The 23,059-nt window shown below is 34.4% G+C and overlaps 1 pseudogene; it reads right to left on the bottom strand.

Moving 5' to 3' along the window:
• Positions 1-512: 512 nt before the first annotated feature.
• LOC114301410 (protein trichome birefringence-like 34) lies at positions 513-15,598 on the bottom strand (annotated as a pseudogene).
• Positions 15,599-23,059: the final 7,461 nt, after the last annotated feature.

Below are 23,059 nucleotides of genomic sequence, written 5' to 3'. Positions count from 1 at the left end.
TTAAATTAAAGTCACCAAAAATTATTTTTTTTAACAATATTGTCAACCAGAATTAAATTTGATCATGATACACAATCTGAGCAATTCGAGAAACCTGAATTCTATTATTGATATATATATATATATATATATAAAATCATATATAAAAACATGAAATATACATATAAAATATTGATTTTTTCTTGACAATTGGACTAAATCAAACTAGAATATAATTTATATTGTGTGGTACGTATAACGGAAACCAATTTTCCTATTATATTGTCCGTTTGTGATTGTTTTAAATATATTTTTAAAAATATTTTCAAAAGGTGCAATATCTTGGTTAAAAAAAACTCAATCTCAACCAAAACTAAATTTTTGTTGTTGAATTTGGACAACCTAAATTTAATCCGAACTCTTTGAGATGAGCCAAGTTTTGAGTTTGGGAAAACTAGTTCAGACTAAAAGTCGGGCTTCGCCGAATTGCTTGATTTGTAAAATGTGGCCATAAAAGAGTATGATGAATGTAGTTAATAATAAAAAATGTAGGCGTATAGAAGCAAATTCCAAACATCAGGGACTCCAGGAAGACACCAATGTAAGCAATCTGCATCACGTATAGGATTTGATTGTTCCTCCTTGGACACCCATATCTTCCTATAGATAGATGGGTGGGCATCTTTTCGATATTCTGAAAGTTGTGTTATGTTAAGCATTTGTACCTTCAAACCTCTTGCTTTTAGTTCATCTATTGTCGCTTCTACTACTCGCATCATTCTAGGGTCTGAATCGATTCCCCAATGTTCTTTTGAAATTGGCTCTGTTTCATTGTTGCACTTTTGGTTTGGAGGCATACCCCATTCTTCAGCCCTGCAATTTAAAAACATGTTTTGATTTAGAGTTTAGGATTGCATTAAATGCACTATCACTTTTCTTTCTTTCTTTCTTTTTTGCATTTTTATTTTAAATTTGAGGGCAGGAAAGGTTTGATATGTGAATTCACAAGTTAAGAACTAATTTAAGGTGGGTTTGGTTTATAATTATCTTACCTCTCGTGAGTGGGTGACATGCTTGTGAAGAACAATTTGGTCTTGGTACGGTTGATATATGAATGTCTAACCAATCATGTTCTTAGAGCCTGTTCGTACGATCGTAACATCTCTACTTCTTTGTGGATTCCGTCAAAGCTTCCAAATGATTCCCACCTAATAATCATTATTTCCAAATTGAATTTGCATGCTATTAATTGGTCCAATCTAAAAATTTGATGAAAAAAATAATTTTAGGTTTCGAAAAATGTACTTACAAAACCTTCAATTTAGGCCATCTCCACCAAATGTAAGAATTAAAGACCAATATGTCTGCATTAGTCCAGTATCTAGCATGCTTTTCAATTGCTTGTACTCTGACAATCTGGTCAGGTATACGATGGTTGATAAGATCATCAGAGTTCGATTCCACAAGCAGTGGGGCCCAATAGAAATCAATTGAGGCATTGTATTCCTTGATTGCATTAAAACATGAAAAGGCCATTGCAATGCAAGTAAAATAAAATATTTATGTAGTTATTGAAAACAACAGAGCTAGAAAAAGAAATTCTTAACTCATAATGGCCTTGAAGGTGATTAATGCGCCATTGATATTCATGGATTTGAGTGAGGGAGGAATTGGTGACTGAACCAAACAGACCTTGGAAGCCCATTGGTTCCGGTTCAACGAATCCCCAACAAATACAAGCTTTTTCCCTCTTAGTTCCTCCAACATTGCTATGGCATTGAACGTTGTTGACAACAAAAAAGAGGGAAGAGAATGACCTTATATTCATGTGTTCATGTATGCATGTTTTATGTCCATGTCTGAGTTTGTGTCTGTGCATTGTGCACACGCGTGCGAGAGAGAGAGAGAGAGAGAGAGAAAAAGAAGGAAAAAAAAAAAAAAAAACCAACCTTGGAAGGTCGCAATCGTGAGGTTGCCACCTCCAATGTTGATAATTGAAATCCTTTCTCCCAAACCTCTCGCATGCCATCCCATCGTCAATAAATGAACATTCTAGCTCTTTGTATAGAGGGAAAGACTTCTCATCATATACCCATTTGCCCAAAAACAAATTGCAGCCTTGCAATGAGTCCCCGGTACCATTTTTGCTCACCTCCTGATGACCATTCCTCAGCATTTTGTTCTCTATGCTTGCGTCTTGATGATCTTCCTGTTGGGTATACCACTTTATTAGAGTGTGAGATCCAATTGGTTTATTAAAAGAGTTTAATTTAATTTGGTATTAGTTATAATATATTTTTATATATTATATCTAATTTTGTGGTGATTCAGTTCAGTTTAGAAACAACTAAAGTTTTGAAAAAAAATCCTAAATTCACAAAATATATATATATATATATATATTCGTATTTGTTTTTTCCAAGAAAGTTGCAGCCGTTTGACTTGGTGAATACCAAGCAGCATATATTTGATTTCGGTGATCCTCGGAGATAGTGCATCGTTAATTCAATTTGTTGAAGTGCTGTGTGTGTATTCACAAATTTTGGTGGCTAAGGTTGGTCCAAGGCTCTTGATTGATTTGGGTTATTATTTTGGGTCTTCTATAATTTTAGTTTTTGAAGATTTTTGTTCATTTATTTTGTGAGGTCTTTCTTCTTATTTATTTGTGATTATTTGGAATTCACTAAAGAGTGGTTTGTGAGACCATTCGTGTCTCGTTTGTAACCGTTTGGAAACTTATTTGGTTGATAGTGGAATCGGATTTCGATTCCGTGGACGTACCTCACATTGAGGGAACCACATAAAATTCTTGTGTTGCTTTTGATTTAATTTTTCCGCATTAGCTTTTATTCCCATTGATTGATTTACTGGTGGAGAATCATATATTTTTCCTAATAACTAGTATCAGAGCTTACGGTTTATTTGGGTTTAATTATTTGTGTAAATCAGTGGAGGGGAATGTGGGTCGCATGTCTAGCTTCAATGGAAGTAATTGGGTAACTTGAAAAACTAAAATGGAGGACCTACTATTTTGTAAAGATTTGTATGGGTCTATTGACGGTGATAGTGGCAAACCCGAGGGTATGAAAGATGATGAATGGAATAGGCTTAATCGAAAGTCGTTGGTGTTATCCGTCAATGGATTGATGACAGTGTGTTTCATCATGTTGCTGCTGAAACTTCAGCACATGATTTATGGAAAAAATTAGAAGGCTTTTATGACAGGAAATCAGTCACAAATAAAGCCTTTATGTTTCGTAAGTTGGTTAATTTAAAATATAAAAAGGGCAGCCCTATTCCGAAACATTTGAATGAAATAAAAAGTATTGTTAATCAACTTGCTTCTATGAAAATTGTTTTTGATGATGAGTTGCAGGCTTTGATGCTACTTAATTCTTTGCCCGAAAGTTAGAAGACTTTGGTTGTGACGGTTAGTAACTCGGCACCCGATGGAGTTGTCACAATGGGCCAAGTCACTAGTAGCTTGTTGAATGAAGAAACTAGAAGAAAATCAGCGGGTTCCTCTCATTCGGAAGCATTTGTTGTGAGAGGCCGAAGCAAAACAAGGGGGAGGAGTAAGACTCCTCATGGTCGTGATCAAAGCTGTGGCAAATCAAAAGATGGTTCTTTTTCAAAGAAAGACATTGAGTGATATTATTGCCATGAGAAAAGGCACATGAAGCGAGAATGCCGAAAGCTCAAGAATAAGGAGAAAAGGCGTGACAAAAGTGTGGATAAGAAGCAAGAAGACACAACAGCAGTTACTACCGATGATCTCATGGTCGTTTGTGAAGATGATTGTATCAATTTTGTGGGCCAAGAGAGTAATTGGGTGATTGATTCCGGTGCTTCTTTTCATGTGATTTCTCGAGTTGATTTCTTCACTACTGACACCGAAGGAGATTATGGTTCCGTTTGAATGGGTAATGAAGGTTTGTCCAAGATTATTGACATGGGTGATGTTTGCTTGGAAACAAATTTGGGTTGCAAGTTGTTGTTTAAAGATGTGAGGCATGTTCCCGACATTCGCCTCAATTTGATCTCTATTGGGAAGCTAGATGATGAAGGCTTCAACAACAAATTTGGTGATGGAATATGGAAGCTCACAAAGGGTTCTTTGGTGGTGGCTAAGTGCAAGGAGACTCATACACTTCATTCGATGCAAGGAAAAATTTGTAAAGGTGTTGTCAATGTACTTGAAGATGATACTTCTGTCGAATTGTGGCACAAACGGCTTGGCCATATGAGTGAAAAGGGGCTACAAGTTTTGTTCAAGAAAGAGCTTCTACCCGGTTTGAAAGGTACACATCTTTAAAACCTGTGTTCATTGTTTGGTGGGTGAACAACATAGAGTTTCTTTTCATAAAAAATGTTGCTTCTAAAAAAGAAAATGTGTTGGAGTTGATTCATTCGGATGTTTGTGGTCCTTTGAAAGTTAGAACACATAGTGGTGCACTTTATTTTGTTACTTTCATTGATGATTATTCAAGGAAAGTTTTGAGCTTTTCTACTAAAAACTAAAGATCAAGTTCTAGAAGTATTTAAGCATTTTCAGGCCATGGTTGAAAGAGAAACAGGGCAGAAATTGAAGTGCATCCGATCAGACAATGGTGGTGAATACATTGGGCCATTTGATGAGTATTGTCGCAGCCAAGGTATTCGGCACCAAAAGACAATTAAGAAGACTCCTCAACAAAATGGGGTTGCCGAGAGGATAAACCGCAACATTGTGGAAAGAACAGGTGTTTGCTTTCACAAGCTAAATTGCCAAGATCGTTTTGGGGTGAGGCAATGAAGACAGCGGTTGACGTGATCAATTTGTCTCCTTCCTATCCTTTGGCTGGTGATGTTTCTGAAAGAGTTTGAATCGGAAAAGATGTGTATTATGAACACTTGAGAGTATTTGGTTGCCGAGCTTTTGTTCATATTCCAAAGGATGAGAGATCCGAGCTTGATAGTAAGTCAAGACAATGTATTTTTCTTGGATATGGGCGTGATGAATTCGGGTATAGATTGTGGGATCCGATCGGCAAGAAAGTCATTCGAAGCCGTGATGGTGTGTTTCTTGAAGACCAAACAATTGAAGACTTTGGCAAAGGTGATCCCACAATCTCTTATTTGTATTGTGTTTCATTTTCTTTTTTTCTTGTATGCTAGAAAAGTAAGGTACACAATATCTGGGAGTCAAATTTGGGATGAATTTTTATATAGTTTTTTTTTTATTTAGAAAATATTTCAAAAGGAATACAAAAATAACTTAAAATATGAGATTCTTCAAACATTCCAAAAGGATGTGAGATTTTTCAAATATTTCAAAAAGAGTACAAAAACTCCTTAGTAAGTTTTGGACAAATGTATAATTTCAAACTGTAACACTTCAATGAAACACTCAAACATAACATCCCATTGTAACACTCCAAAAAGAAATTTTTATTGTATTTTTTCTAAACGTAACACTTTAATATAACAATTCAAATAAACTTCTTAGTCTATTTTTCTCAAATGTAACACACCATTGTAACTCTCTAAAAAAATGATGTGAGATTTTTCAAACCATTCCAAAATGATGTGAGATTTTTCAAACCATTTTAAAAGGAGTACAAAAATTCCTTAGTAAGTTTTGAGGAAATGTTTAACTTCAAATTATGAGTATTACGTTTGGAAAAAGTATATTAAAAAGTTTTTCAGTATTATTATGTGTTATATTAGAGTGTTATGTTTGAGATTACATTGATTGAAATGTTATGTTTGAAAAAAAAGACACTAAGGAGTTTTTTTTCTTTCTTTTACATTGAAGTATTATGTTTGGAAAAAATACATTAAAGAATTTTTTTGTGTGTTACATTAAAGTGTTACATTTGGAAAAAATACACTAAGGAGTTTTTTTGAAGTGTTACGTTATTACGTTTAGAAAAATCGCACTAAAGTGTTTTTTTGGAGTATTACATTGCTACGTTTGGGAAAAGTGCATCAATGAGTTTTTTAGTGTGTTACATTAGTGTGTTTCATTATTAGAGTGTTACATTTTTGTTCATAATGTGAGATTTGCTCCAGAAAGAGAAAATCCAAAACCTCTATAGTACGGATTGTCCCAATGTGTAATTTTACATTTAGAGAAACTCACTTTTATTCCTAAACAATTAAACCCAAACATGTAAGTGATTATTATTTTGTGTAATTTTCATTTTAATGAGACATTTAGGTTCATAAGAAAAAAAGAAAGGACTAAACAATTCACAAGATCATATTTTGAGATTTATTGGTATTTGTAAAATTAATAATTGATCTGTGCATTAATTTTTTTTCCTTTATAAATAATATTTTATAAAATTAAATTAAATTATTTATATATGTCTATATATAAATTATTTTTAGAAATATATTGCAATGTTTCCATTATAAAAGAATAATATTAATTTTATCATGATATAAAATAGAATATAAATAAATATATAATAATTTTAGTTGAATTATTTATGTATATATCTATGTTTACATACATACATACATATATATATATATATATATATATATATAAAATAAAACATGATGGTTTTTGAATTTGTCCTACACACATTTGTCCTACTAGGACATTTGGACGACTCAGATCTATTCAAATTATAAAATAACGGTTGAGATATATTTTTCAAAAAATATCCTACATGTACGTTTTCTATTTTTCCGCTTCTCTCTCTTACTTTTTCCTTTTCTCACCCTTCTTTCTATGATCCCATGATCCCACATTCCTCTCTCTTTTCTTTTAATTTTTTTATTTTCTCCCATTTTAATTTTTCTCTCTATTTGTTTATTTTTTTTTATTTTCTCTTTTTTGTTCACTTATTTTTATTAATATTATATGGAAAAGTCCACGATCCCAGAATTAGGAACCAGATTTTATTGTGTGTAATGAAGATTATATTAACGAATTTTTTAGTCCACAAATTAAATGAATTTGAACAATTAATTATTTTTTTAAATATATTGAATACCTGATAGATTTCGTAAATTTAAACCTCATATGAATCTTCAACATCTATATAATAAAGTAGGAACGTTTTTGAATTTTTCCTAGGCACATTTGTCCTACTAGGACATTTGGACGGCTCAGATCTATTCAAATTATAAAACAACGGCTGAGTTATATTTTTCAAAAAATATCTTATATGTACATTTTTTATTTTTCCCCTTCTCTCTCTTGCTTTTTCCTTTTATCACCCATCCTTCTATGATCCCATGAACCCACCTTCTTCTCTCTTTTATTTTTATTTTTTTTATTTTCTCCCATTTTTATTTTTCTCTCTATTTGTTTTTTTTTTTTTTTAATTTTCTCCTTTTTGTTCACTTATTTTTATTCATATTATATGAAAAAGTCTACGATCCCAAAATTAGGAGCCAGATTTTACTGTGTGTAATGGAGATTATATTAATGAATTTTTTAGTCCACAAATTAAATGAATTTGAACAATTAATTATTATTTTTAAATATATTGAATACCTAATGGACTTTGTAAATTTAGACTTCATATGAATCTTCAACATCTATATAATAAAACATGATGATTTTTGAATTTGTCTTATATACATTTGTCCTACTAGGACATTTGGACTACTCAGATTTATTCAAATTATAAAATAATGGCTGCGATATATTTTTCAAAAAATATCCTGCATGTACGTTTTATATTTTCTCGCTTCTCTCTCTTACTTTTTTCTTTTCTTATCTATTCTTCTATGATCCCATAATCCCACATTCCTCTCTTTTCTTTTAATTTTTTTTTATTTTCTCCCGTTTGTATTTTTTTCTCTATTTGTTTTTTTTTAATTTTTTAATTTTCTCCTTTTTGTTCAATATATTTTACATATATTTCCATGCAATGTATGTATACCCGCAATACACTAGGACATTATGGGCATACATACAATTTTCATATAATTATATAAGTAAAAGCAGTATTGTATGTATGCCCGTGAAAATTGTATGTATGTTAGGCACATCTATCTATCTAGCTATATATTATATAAGTAAAAGCAAGTTTTTGTGAGGAGTTTTGTGAGAACTCCAAAATTTTATAATAAATTTTTGATTTTATCAAATTAAAAAATAAATTTAAATAATGTTGGGATTACAATTATATTCTAATCCTAATATTACTTACACCGTACCTTTAGGTATGGACATACGCTAGTATATATATATAGAACTATTTAAAAATTATATTATGAAATATGCAGTGCAATTTTCATTATGTCGAGCTATGAAAATGTATTTTAAATATATATATATATATATATTATATTTTTGTACTTAATTTTAATATAATAAAATAAAAATTTATTCTAATATTAAACATAATGATTAAATGCAAAAACAAAATAAAATAAAAAAAAGAGTCATTGAAAATTAAAGAATGATTCTAATTATTTATTTTGATAATCTCAACCTTAGTGTTCTATAGAAGTGTTATTTACACAACTATATATAATAATAATAATAATAATAATAATAATCATTATTATTATTATTATTTTATTTTAATTATTTATGTGTATTTTAATAATATTAACCCTATCGTGTTATAAAAGTGTAACTAAAATAAATATATAATGATTTTATATGATATTAAATTATAACATAGTAAAATAAACACTCAATTTGACATTAATAATAATAGTTAAATTGAAAAGAAAAATAGTAACATTATTTAAATTTTTTTAATTCATTTGGAAATAAAAATAAGTAGGAATGGAAGTTATAGAAAAAATTATTTTAAAAAATTAAATATAAGTATATTGTGGTTGAATGAAAAAATATATATAGATTAATTATGTTGAGCATTAATTTTTCTTTAATATTTATTTTCAAAATGTTTATACATATTTTATATATATATATGTATATATGTACATAAAGTTTAAATTAAATATAAATTTTTCTTAACAAATAACTTCATATTAAATAGGAAACTCAATACCAATTAATAATGAAATAGAAATAAGATAAATAAGAAATATATTTAATTTTAATATAAAAATTGAATACTTGAATAAAAGTGAAAAAAATAGAAGAAAATTAATTCCCAAAATAACAAAAAGTAGGAATGGAAGTTAAAGAAAAAAAATATTTTCAAAAATTAAATATAAGTATATTGTGGTAGAATTAAAAAATATATATAGATTAATTATGTTGAGCATTAATTTTTTTTAATATTTATTTTTAAAATGTATATACATATTATATATAATTATATATATATATATATGTGTGTGTGTGTGTATGTATATAAAATTTAAATTAAATGTAAATTTTTCTTAATAAATAACTTCATGTTAAATAGGAAACTCAGTATAAATTAATAATAAAATATAAATAAGATAAATAAGAAATATATTTAATTTTAATATAAAAATTGAATACTTGAATAAAAGTTAAAAAATAGAAGAAAATTAATTCCCAAATATTTTTTAGTAATGGGAATTAATTTTCTATTTGTTGTTAAGCATTGTCTGTTTTTCTTTATTCGGCCAATGTTATTCATATGGGGGATTGTTGGAAAATAAAGATTTTTCGGCAACTTTAATTCGAAATTAAAGTGGAATCCAACCGCCGGTTGAAGTAGATCTGAGTGGTTTTGTATTCTCTCTAGTGAGAAGATTACAATATAAAAATGATGGGCCGAAACTATTGAATTGTGAATGAGAATTGTCTCATAAAGTAGACATCAATAGAAGTTGGACTTGGGCCTAGGCTTGAACTTTGACTTAGTTTTAGTCTTGGTATGGATTGGCCTAGACTTATGTGTGTGCATGTGTTGGACATAGTGTTAAGCATGGGCTAAATTGTGCTATGCTGGATTGGGCTTGTTTTGTGTATATGTTTTAGACTGGGTGTGGATGGGTTGTGACCCAATGCCCGTATCCATTTTGCGACTCATCTAGTTAGATTATTTAAATAGCATTATATATATATACATATATATATATATATTTATTCAACCTTTGTAACTCTCATCTTTTGATGATAGAGTTGATGATCATTATGCATACGAGAGATTTGCACCTTTGTAACTTTAGCCCTAAAGGCTGGAGTTGATAGCCATTGATGCTAGGTTTTATGGTAGCCTTCATGGCTAAGATCTCTTCCCTACAAGTATAAAAATGGCATTTCCCCTTCAACTTAGAAGAAGAGTTTTTGATGAAAAATGGAGATATTTTGAGATAAAAAAAGTTGGAGATGATTTTTTACACTAAAAGAAATTTTTTTTCTTCTTATCTTCTTTTGTTAATCCCTTCTTTGGTTCTTGTTGAAGAGAGTGCAACTATTATCAAGTTCGCCGAAGCTATTCAAAAGGTGCTTCTGCATTAGCTGGTTTCGACCGTTGTATCTTGGGAGACAAATGCCGGTGTACTTTCAGCATCTATCGGGAGACGGTGAATTAATTTTAATTCCAAGAGTCACTGGAATAAAATTTAATTTAAAAAAAAATTATTGTCATTTCTATTAAATTCATTTTATATATTTTTCTTGTATTTTTATGGAAAATTACCAACAATCTTAAAACAAATTCACCATAAATAGTTTTGATAAAATAATTTAGTTTTTGTTATAATTTTATTCTAGTGACTCTTGGAATTAAAATTAATTTAATTGCCTAGAGTTATTGGAATTTGAGTTGTTTGTTACAAGTAATTTATTCATACAATTTATTTTATGTTAATTAGTTGTTATTGCATGAGTAATTTGATTATTAGTGCATGATTTACTAAGTATTGATAAGATAAAATAAGATTTTTATTTCTTAAGGTTCTTACTAATTTATTTGATTTGTTTGTTATTTGTTTTCTTTTATAGCTAACTTTCTCTATAGGTTTACCTAAACGCGAAAGGATGATACATAATATGAACAAATAAAACAAATTGAAATTTGTAAATGAGACTACTAATTTTTGTTTTGAACAAGATAACCTAAGCATGGATAAGAATTTTGGATCTTCAAATTTTTAGACATGTTTGTGATTTTAATTATTCACTTTATAGTTCAGGATAATTTCGGATTTATTCCGTATGTTGTTTTGTTTGGTAACAATTTCGATTTAATTTGATTAATTAAATCCTGGAAAAAACAAAGAGCTGGATTTTTTTTTTGGTTGAAAATTTCAAGAGATTTGGCTAGTCAAGAGGTTTCCAATGGTATAAAAATCTCCAAACAGGTTTGTTTGGAAGAAAATTTAGTAAAACTGTTTCAGTTTTTCTAACATAATATTTATGTTGCATTACAAGGTGGATGGGTTCTAAGAGAGAATTAGTGCATGGTGGAATAATTTTGCATTATAATTCTATTAATTAATTGTTGTTTCGATTGTGAGTTTTTCCATGTCTTGATGTGTATAGTTAAGTGAATTACTCCACACATTATTGTGTATTGTTGGAGTTTAACTCTATTGTTTATAAGATTATTTGTTCATAGTTAGATGGTTGGATTGCCAGTGTTATGACCATATAGTCTTATATACATAATTATTTTATAGCTATGAAAGTCACGACATTCTTATAACTACAATACATCTATAGCTGCTTGAATTACATAATGTGAGTGATACTTTAAATTACTTATGTAATATGCATTATATGAGTTATTGGTTTATTAACTCATTTTGTATCCAAGTGTGCATATAAGCAGTGAGTATGGAGGTTTAGCGGCAACGTGGATAAAGTTTTGTACACATCCCCTTTACATGGAATAGAGCACCGAGTTTATTTTTTATATTGTATTTTATACAAAGATAAGTTGGCAATCCGAAAGAATGGTTTCAAGTGGAGTAGTGTGTTCTTGGCTAAACAGACCATTTCAGACAACCTTGAACTTTGATTTTGTAGATTTGGATAATTTGTAATTGTAATAGTTGCATTTCCTTGTGTAGTAGTTTTAATTTCTAATTTGTAATAGTTTCACTATAGTGAAAGGAAAGGGGGAAATAAAGAAATTATAAACCTTTGGGTTTAGAGAAAGTCTTTGGGGTTAATTTTATTATTCCCAAAAACTAAGATGGAGTTGGTTTCAAACCTTTGTGGTTAGAGGAAATCTTTGGGTTTAAATCTTTTTATTCCCAAAGTGGTAGTAAACCAAATTTTGAGAAAGTCTTTGGTTATAATCTGATATTTCCAAAGTGTTGTGGGAAAAGAAACCAAATTTTAGCATTAGCTAAAATATTTTTGATTTTTATTCAAAAATAATAGGCTCAGTTTTGGGAGTACCGATTAACTTTTATGAGTAGTGTAATTCTCATAGCAATTTTTAATTGCTTATAAGTTTTGTAAACTTGGTTTGTTTTAACCTAACTTATCCATTGGAAAACTTAATTTTAAATTTGTTTTTCATGGACTTGGAGTCAACATGCTCTTGAAAGTTTTGTCTAAGATTAACTGGGTCTTATGTGGGACCAGTGCGACCCCTCCAGTCTTCCTGAAAACTTTCCTGACCATATTTGATTCTAGGGTAAGTGGTGAGATCAATTTTGAATTAAATTTCAGAATTTGAGATTTTCTAGTGTTAAGTTTAGTTTCTGGAAAAACAGAATAGTGAAATTCTATTGTAGTTTTTCAGAAATAGCTTCAAAAGATGACAACACAAAATGTTGTTCCACCTGACAAGCTTAAACCTTGCAAGGTTTTTAAAGAAAGATCAAGAGAGATCAAGTGTGATTAAAGGAAATCATAAGATTGCATGATATATCTTTGAATTTATCAGAGGCAATTAGTATGTTATCCTTATGTCAATTATAGCATGTATGATTGCTATGTGACTTTGCTTGAAAGTAAAAATAAGACAACTTGCTAGGGTGGGTGAATATAGTTTTTGAATTTTTAAATTATAAATATATTCTTAAATTGGTGGCTCGTAGTAAGTATAAGATCACTAATCAAAGAGATAGAAAATTGGTGATTCCTAGGAGGTATTAAACCACTAGCTACACAATTATTAGTTTGTGGTTCATGGTAGTAAATAGATTACTGATTTGTTGGATTTTTTGGCTTTCAAAGGTTAATTGTGTAAATTAGAGCGTGCCAACAAGGATCAATAAGTCCTTACAGAATTTTAATTGCTAACCAATTATCAGACGATTATGTTAAAATTCTTTCAGCCTCAATGAAGAGGACTTTTACTGGTGGCTTGTTTAAGAGAAACTTACAGATGATCGCAGATACAAGTAAATAAGAACTTATAATGAAATGACCCAGCCTTGAAAAGGTTTATAGCAGCGATTACTTGAAACTACTCTTAGGAAATGAAGTGCAGTACAGGAATTGAAGAACTGGAAATATAATGATTGGAAAGAAAAATATGAAGTAAACGACTAGTTTCTGGATCTGAGCTTGGGTCTCTCTTCTGTTGGCTTTCTCTTCTATTTATACTCTCTAATGGTAACCGTCGAAGTTGACTTCTAGCCGTCGAAATGCACTTCCACGATCATTGGTTATAGCCCTGAACCATCTGCTCCCATGACGTCTTCCTTATAGTTGGGCTTCTTTCTTGAATTTGAATTTGAATTTGAATTATGAGTAACTGTTGGGCTACGTCACCTCGCGCTTTCTAATTGCTTTCATGCGACGCAAACCCACCATTACGAATATGAACTGCCACGTGTCTGTCGTTGATTGAAGACTTATATTAACTCCCCAAATTACCCTTTACATGCCATGTGTTAAGTTGCGATTGGCCTATACAAAATATATAGCCAACATTACCCCCTGCACTAATATACCCAATACTTGGTGTAGCTCGACTTTTTCTCGCCCCATTTCAGAAGTTCGAAATAAACCTACAGTTCGAACTCCCGTGGTTCTGAATCTAATCTCACAAGTGCAATGTGAAATTGATAAACACTAAAGCGTCAAAATCCGGCAAATCTTTTGGGAAATCGATGTTGAATCAAATTGCCAAAAATGGACTGCTTTTCCAGATACAGAGTCGTCACTTAAATATTTTATTTTGAGAAATTTAAGAAACCGATGACTCGTGCCAAAGGCCACTTGTCTGCCATCACTAAGATTGTCTCGGCTTGGGAACTTAGGTACGAGAGGGGAAGGTCATGAATGCATTTGAGCACCCATGCTCGCTCGATCAAAGATCGGCCTCTACTAATCATGATGTGAATCTTATCTACATTATATGCTCTTGTTCCGGTTTATTAGGCTAACTTACTATGTGATGCAACACACACAAGTATAGCTAACTTGCAAGAATTGGAACGCTTGAGTTATGTTTGTTTTGAAATTTGTTTCGAATATGTACCATTCAAAAAAGTGATCGCATATGTAACATTACTCAAATTATTCCAATTCAAGCAATTAGCCTTCATGCACAGGCATTCAAGTAGTCATGGCACATAAGTAGTTAGCCTCATGGCAAGCATGCTAAATATGACAACATCAACACTCATGCAATTATGCTAAAACGAGTAAAGACTCACCTAGTACTCCAAACCAAAATAAACAAAAGAGTTAGAAAAATGCATGATTCCTAACTATGCAATATGACTAATGCAACACACGCGATATGCAAACTACATAGGCTCGGCTACTTAACATGGCATTTGAAACAATTTAATTACATGCGGTCTAAGCACGTATTCAAAGAAGTATTAAACTAACAATGCAGTTAGAATGGTGAACCGAGCCTCGATGCATGTAATACAAATGGATGCAAACATGAAGTATGCTAATCAAAACATGTTGTCCCTAAACTAACCATCATAAGCAAGTAAATAAAAAGGAGAAAGACGTAGGGTTGGAAGACGTACACATTATTACATTGCGTTCTCACGAAGGAGAGTCCGAATGAACTAAGCTAATCAACTAGCTAATTAAAGCTAAGCTAATTAAGTTAACTATTACAAACCGAAATGAATAACTAGCTAAATTAATTTTCTAATTATTATAACATTTGAATTAACTAACTATTCTAGTTAACTAATTTAGTACAGAACGAAATTGAATAACTAATTAATTACAACAATTGACAAAATTAACTAGTTATAACTAATTAAGTACAACAATATGCAAGATAAATGTTTAAGCTGAATAGGCTCGATATGCGAAGAATGCTCATGCTCATGCTCAGTTTCCCCTCGAAAAGCCACTGTTTTGCTTCTGAATGTCGCTGTTTGAACAGTTGAACACCAACACCGTTGCCCACTTCCAGAACAACTTTGCTCCACCTTACCAACACACTGCTCAATTTTGCATAAGTGGTCGGCCAGCCAGTGATAAAGGTTGCCGGCCACCGGTGATGGCTGGCTAGCTATCAAAGGTGGTCTGCCGGCCATCTGCCGGCCACTGTTGCCCAATTCTCCTTGCTGCAACAGAGGACAAACAGAGCATATACAGGGTATTTGAAGGGTTTGTTTGTACAACTCACCTCTCCTTTTCATGAACAAATCAAAGAAGTAGTAAGCTCGATTCACAAACCATCAATGGATGCAATTTCATTGCATAATGGCCTATGAAACCAAGTGTGCAAGTTCAATAAATGCAAAACAAGATACAAACCTCCTCCATTTGATCAAGGATGCGAGGAGGTGTTTGATAATGATAACCGTCCTCGAAAGAACCTTCACGCATTTATGAGCCACACTTATCCGCCCCCATTTATACAAGTTATGGTAGCTTCTGCACCATACGAACCTCCGGACCAAGCATTTGCACAAATGGATCTTGGAAACTCTTCATCTGCTCAAAAACTATCTATATGTGATGAAGTTGCTTCATCTTCTTCTAGAAATACTGGCTGGGACGCTTGGCCCACACCCACCCAACCTCAAACAAGGGAACGATTCCACCATTGATTTCCTGAATTTGATGACCCTATTGCAATCCATCATTCTATGCGTAGCTCTGTAGTGTATTCGTATGTCCCTTTCGATCGTCTTCGCTACCTTGAAGACAATTTGCTTTCGGCATGGTATACTTCTTCCCTACCAAACAGAATAGTGTGAAGGACCCCACACCCCATTGAAGCTTTGGGAATTAGACCCTCACTCTTAGCCAAAAAAGTAAAACTTTGTTCTTCTGATTGGCTGGAGTGTGTGAACGAACCCCGGTTTCCACCTTCATTTGGAGGGGACCTGTAGACGCCCCCCGAGAACTCTCCAGGCTCCGCGTTGCGAGGGCGCGAATTCCGTTTTGTTCTTTAGCTACTACAGTTCGGACTCAATGTCACAGTTCTTAATCTGATCTCACAAAGTGCAATGTAAGATTGATAAATCACCAAAGAGTCCAAATCCGGCAAATCGTTTTGGAAAACTAATTTTTATAAAGAAGTGCCAAACATGGACTTCTTTGCCAGATACAGAGTCGCCACCTAAATATTTTATTTTGGGAGAATTTAGGAAACCCTGACTCGTGCCTAAGGCCACGTGTCCGTCATCACCAAAGTTGCCTCGACTCGGGAACTTGGGTACAAGAGGGGAAGGTCATGCAATGAGCACCCCCGCTCGCCCGACCAAAGATCGTCCTGTACTAAGCACGATATTTTGTTTTTGAAAACACATGTGTTCTTATTCCGGTTATTAACCTAGAATTTCTATGTGATGCGCACAACATACAAGTATAGACTAGATCGCCTAAGTTGGAACAAAACATTGCATGTTCGTTTGTTTGAAAATGGTTTGAAGTTTGCTACTCGTAAGTAGGCTAAATCGGCGATTTCAATGAATTGTTCCAATTCAAGCAATCCAACCTTCACCCACAGGCATTCAGGCAGTTATATCAAATAAGCAGTTAGTCTCATGGCAAGCATGCTTTCATGGCAATCAATAACACACATGCAGTATGCTAAAGTGTAAACACTCACAGTGTACTTCGAGCCAAAACAGAGAACTAGTTAGAAATCATGTATGATCCTAGTTCATGTTAAGATGACTAATGCAACACATGTAAAAATGAAGCTAAAATAGGCTCGGCTATTCTAGAATGGCATGTGAAATGCAACTTGATACATGTATTCAACTTGGAATTGAAATACAATGCAGTTAGTATGATGCGTCGAGCCCGGTGCATGCAAGACAGATGAATGAATGCACACATGCGAGCATAAGGATGCTAATTTGAAATATGTCCTAAAATTAACCATCGTAAGCGGTTAAGTAAAAGGGAGAAAGAAATAGGGATTGGAAGACATGCATCTCACACACGCACGCTTATTACAACATTGGGCCCTCTCAACGGAGGGTCCGAATAAGAAGCTAACTAGCTAATCTAAGCTAATTAAACTAATTATTACATCACAAAAACTAATTAACTAACACGCTAATTAATTAAGCTATTACAACACAAATTAAATAGTTAACGCATTAACTAATTAGGTACAAAACTAAAGCATAAACTAGCTAAGCAAATTAGCTAAGTAAAGGAGTAAAGCAGGAGCCTTAGAGGGAGAAGAATGCACGCATGCCTGGTTGCCTCGTTCTGAAATTCGTCGCGATGCACCAACTTGCCTCTGTTTGCAATTGTCCTCAAAACCTTGCACCAAACTCCAGAAAGCTTCCAACTCACCTTGGGAACCTGTAGGGAGGCTGTCGACTAGTTGTTGGTGTTTCTAGCCACTGGCCGACCACCTATCTTTGTTGCAGACCAGAAAAAGTGGTTGGCCAGCTAGTTTTTCTGGTTGGCCGACCAGTTGTTGTTGCATTTCTCCATTTTGCTGCAATAGAGAGCAAGAAAGGACATGGCAATGTATTTGCAAGATATGTGTGCACAACCACCCTCCCTATCATTTCATAAGCTCAAGTGAGTGTGGTTCTCGACCTTCAGGCCACCAAGCGCGTATCTCGATACATGATGACCGAGAGGCAAAGTTGCACAATTCAATATGAAATGAATGCACACATAATCACATAAAGCCTAAAACTCTATCATGTATGATCAAGAGCGGCGGCGACCGACAATTTAGGCACGTTTCATTACTTCAAGTATGAAACGCCCCTCGTTTCCCGTGTTTGGACTAACACCTATTCCAAACAAAATGCAACAAATAACATGGCATACACAATGCAATGCAACATCAAGCATGCAAACATGCAATGCGACTCAAGCATGCAAACATGCAATACAATAAAACAAGCATGCAAACAACATGCAAGGGACAAGCATGCAAACATGCAATGCAATGTATCATAGCATACTCAATGCTAATGGCATGCATACTCAATGCAAAGAAACAAAATGGCATACACAATGCAAACAACAACATGGCATACTTAATGCAATGTAACAACATGGCATAACATGCTCGATGGACTTAAATCGAATGTGGACAGACCTCAGTCGTGCCAAAAACAGTGGCCATAATGCTAAGAAATGAAGGCACAAAAGCATATACAAGCACGCACATGCATTGGCCCATCAACTAGGTCTAAGAGCACAACTCTCAAGAGTGCTCAAAGAGTGACAAATGTGAAAGTGCAACAACATTGAGTGCACTAAAATAAGGTATGAAATGATGCCAAATCATTCAAACAATACAAGTATAGCATGCAAAGGTGCTTGAGCATGAAAGCTAGTAAAGATGACTACAAAGAGGGCATGTAATACATGGCACAAAGGCATGAACCAATCATGGATAGAGCTTAATTAGGTCTAAACAAAGACCAAAACATACTGAGATGAGAGCTCAAGGGCCTAGGCAAGATGGCATACATGCTAGGCCTAAACAAGGCAACAATGCATAACTCCTAAACCACAATTAAAGAGTGATATGCATGAGAATATGACAATGCTACATGCTCTGAAATCAAGTATTAAATGATGCCAAATCATCCAAATAGCTCAAAGATAACATGCATGAGGCATCAAAACACAAGCTAGTAAGGCCAATTGCACTACAACTATGCAATTCATGAAGCATATGGCAAAGGCAACCTAAAACAGTCCTAGAACATGTCAAAATTAGTCTAAAACATGCATGGAAGGAAGCCAAAACAAGCTAGCATGAGGGGCATAAGGTATGGAATATGCAAGGCAAATAATGCGGATTACACTACACCTATCAAGACCAAGCATGAGATGACTTAACCAACAAAAATCAGAGGTATATCATGGCAAAATAACCCCCAAAACACATCGAAATGATAGCTCGCAAGCTTAGGCATGAAGGCATACGCAATGACTCATGTTAAGGCATAAAGGGCAAACCCTCCAACGTATTGAATGAGTGAAAGGTGCAAGTGTATGACCATGAAACATGCACTGAAATCACATTTCAAATGATGTCAAATCATGAAAATAGACCAAGGAATGCATGCTAATGGAATCAATACACAAAGCTAACAGGCTAGATTGAACCATGGCTATACAAAGCAAGTCATGCATGTCGAAGACAACATAAATCAGAGCTAGAGCATGCTAAAACATGGACAAAAGCTTCTTAAAGTTAAGCCAAAAATATACTAGAATGATAGTCTAAAGCATGGCACACATTAGGCTAGTTCATGAAATTACACTACAAGTGTATGGAGCATGCAAGGGGCCATCAAATCCACCCAAAACAGAGTCATGGCATGCTAAAACAACACCAAAAGCCTACTGAAATGGAATCAACATAAGCTAGAAAGACATGCTACTTCATGAAGCATACAAGACTAGTTTAGAAAATTTACACTACAAGTGTATTAAGCATGCATGAGGTGATCAAAACAACCAAAAATAGTGGCATGCCATCTCAAAATAACCCCAAATACATGCTAAGAACAAGCCAACACAAGCTTAATAAACATTCTCAAACATGAGGCATATGAAGCAAGTATTCAAAACACAAGGAGAGGGGATGACCCTCTCCTATTTGGGACCCCAAAACCACCTTTCCACCACTAAAAATCCTCTGGATTTTAGTGGTAGAAAGGTCAAGCAAAGGCTAGAACAAGAGCCAAAAGGGATGGCTCAAAACAAGGCCTAACAAGGCCTAAGAGGGGGTAGACCACCCCCAACACAAAAGTGACCTCAAACAAACATTTTAAGCATGCAAAAAAAGAACTTTTTGTAGTTAAGAGTTAAGCTTAAATCAGCATGCAAATAGGTCCAAAAGCTTAAGCAAAATCAAGGGATTTAAGGGTTAGAAGCTCACCATTGATGAACACCTTCAAAAACACAACTCCAGCAGGTTTTCCTAGCTCAAACCAATCCAACAACACCAAAACCAGCTCCTAAGCACCTCAGCAACAAAAGGATGGTGTTTGAGTGTGTGTTTGTGTGTTAAAGTATGATAAAACTACACTTTAAGGCACAAAAATGAAGAGCAAGAGTAAGATAGATACAAAGGTGTGTATGTATAGCTTAAGGCACCAAAATCTGAACCTAGAGGAGGGAGGAGGAGGTTCTCTTATAAAGAGAACCAATGCTCAAGCTTCTTGAGGAAGCTAAGGATTCAAGGCCATCCCTCCATACACGAGTATGGAGGATGGCTTAAGTGCCTTCCAGCTGTGCCAGCTGGAAGAAAATATCTCCAAAAAGGTGACAAAAAGTAGCCGACCACTTAAAGTGGTCGACCAGGTACTTGAAATGGTCGGCCGACCACCACAAGTGGTCTCCCAGGAAAACAACTGGTTGGCCATGGTGGGAGAGAGTCTAGAGCATGAAAACAATGCAGTGGTGTGGTGGCCGACCAGAAAAGGTGGCCCAAAGACCAAGAAAACCAGTTGACCGACCAGAAAACTGGCTGGCGGGAGGAAAAGTGGTCTCCAAGGGAAAGAAGTGGTCTCCCACCCTTGTACCACCTTCCAAACAAGGAAAACAAGGTTTGTACTAGAAACAAACCAAAAAGGATGCAAGACGAAAGTTTGGGAGGCAAAGCGCGCAGCCTGAAGCCTCGAAAACTAGTCTACCGGCATCAAAAGTGGTCTGCGACCACAAAAGTGGTCTCCCGGACCACAGTGTCCCTCTAGGAAGAGGCAACAAGGTGTGGTTCAATGACCACGCCAAACGGAGAACATTAAGGGGTCCCGAGTCAAGGTGTGCGGCCGAAGACTCTGAAAACTGAAAACTGATCTCCAAACAAGAAAAGTGATCTACGACCACGAAAAGTGGTCTACGACCACAAAGAGGTGGTCTACAGACCATTCCCTCCCTCCAGGGAAGAGAAACAGGGCATGGTCCACAAACTAAGCCAAAGCACAAAGAGTTCAGAGGCTCGGAGGCAAGGCTCTCAGTCAAGACTCCGAAACCTCGAAACGAGCACGACATGCACTATCACCGAGCGCTCAATCGATGACGTTTGAGTCTTAAGGTCGGTCAAAAATGGGGTGTCTACAGGACCAAACTACTCCTTTCCTGCTTTCCATTCCTAATTGGATTGAGGAATTGAAGCTTACCCTTTTCGAGAGCCAACATTTTGCTCCCTACTGAGCTCCAGTTCCTCTAACTACTTATTAGTAGTACAGAGCTCAGACCTTGCTTGCTGCTTTCTCTCATTTATCCTTTGAGGTCCTTCGAGATAACATTCCTCACAGGAATCTTTTATGGGCTTGTGACATTGTCTCTTGAAGCCACATCCTCAACCTTGTGACCTAGGCAGAACTTCACACTTTCCTAGATCAATTTCCTCTCATACTCAACTGGCACAAGAATGCTTCTGCCGATAGTGAGTCTTTAGAGGAGCTCTCTTCTGCTTGCATTCAAACTCAGTACGAGGCAGAGAATCTTCTTGAAGAATATGAAGACCTTAAGAATCATGACTCAGAGTATGGAGAAGATGCTAATGAAGAAAATACCAAAATGGGTAACATGCTCGAGAGAGGAAAGATGAACGAAATAGAGAGAGCTTTTAAGCAAACGGAGTTCGAAATGAAGGCCTAGCAACTCTTCTTCCAAATAAGGGTTCATCAATTAGACAAACCAAAATTCGATAGGATAGAAAAAGAAGCTAGAAAAGGAATACGTATTTATTGAATTTTGCTGGACAAAGTGTCACGACCCAAACTCGTCCCTATAGGTTTAGCATCATAATCGGCCAGTAATCCTAGGATTACCCAAGGCCTCTAAACAAAATAATATATAATTAGGGGCTACAGAAGCAAATATACACAACACATTGTCCATAGAGCTGTGCTGACATATATGAGACAGAAATTTAAAACTTCAATAACACACATGTGACATCATATATATTTACGTTAGTCGTGCATCACTCTTATATACAGATAAAATAAAAATAGGACTTAGCCTAGTGTACAGATGAACAGAACTTGTTCTATACGCAAAAGAAGACAAAGTCTTAAACATAAGCCATTTAGACTTGACCCGCTCACAAAAGGGAACGTCCTCAGAGACACAACGGCTGGCTGACAAAACTGAGACGGCAGGTCATCAATTTTGAGCCTGGTCACGTGCCTGGTCACCTACATACATAATATAAATAATGAGCGGAAGCCCAGTGAATAATAACAGAGTAAAGGGGTTTAATGAATGATGTCCGTCACAGATATAACTTTCAAATCTCTTATTGAACAGAAGCATAAGCATATTCGTCTCAGAAACAGAGTCATAAACATATTCATATCATGAGTGGTATTCGTTAGCATTAAACATATCTCTTTGGTCAAGCATATTAAGTTCCATATTGGAACCTTCAGTACCGGGTAACATATCTCATACGTGGGCCACGATATTGTTTCCCTCGGATGAGGGCCTGTGCCATGATATTACCTCTCCCGGGCGAGGGCCTCATGACCATAGCCACAATATTATGTCCCCTAGGCGAGGGCCTCTGCTAAGGATACCACAATTATATTTCAAAGAAGTGGATCATCATTCATGTAATCACAACACATTCTTTTCTACCATTTAAAAAACAGTTCATATCATATCATAACATTCAGAAAGTATTTCATATCGACCATAACTTTACTAAGTTATTACTCACAAATAGCTTCACAGATAGCTTGATAGTAAACTAATGGACCAACAACTCACAGCGCGTGACCTACACAAACATAACAGATATATATATATATATATATATACTAAAACACACATTTGGATAGTGCATGCATAACTTATTTCATTTTGTTTTTAGTGTGTTTCTAGCCTTTA

The sequence above is a fragment of the Camellia sinensis genome, chromosome 1 (assembly GCF_055761805.1).
Source record: "Camellia sinensis isolate YWXY chromosome 1, ASM5576180v1, whole genome shotgun sequence".
Classification (NCBI taxonomy): domain Eukaryota; kingdom Viridiplantae; phylum Streptophyta; class Magnoliopsida; order Ericales; family Theaceae; genus Camellia; species Camellia sinensis.
Note: the sequence above shows the minus strand (reverse complement) of the source record. Positions and strands in the feature narration are given on the sequence as shown.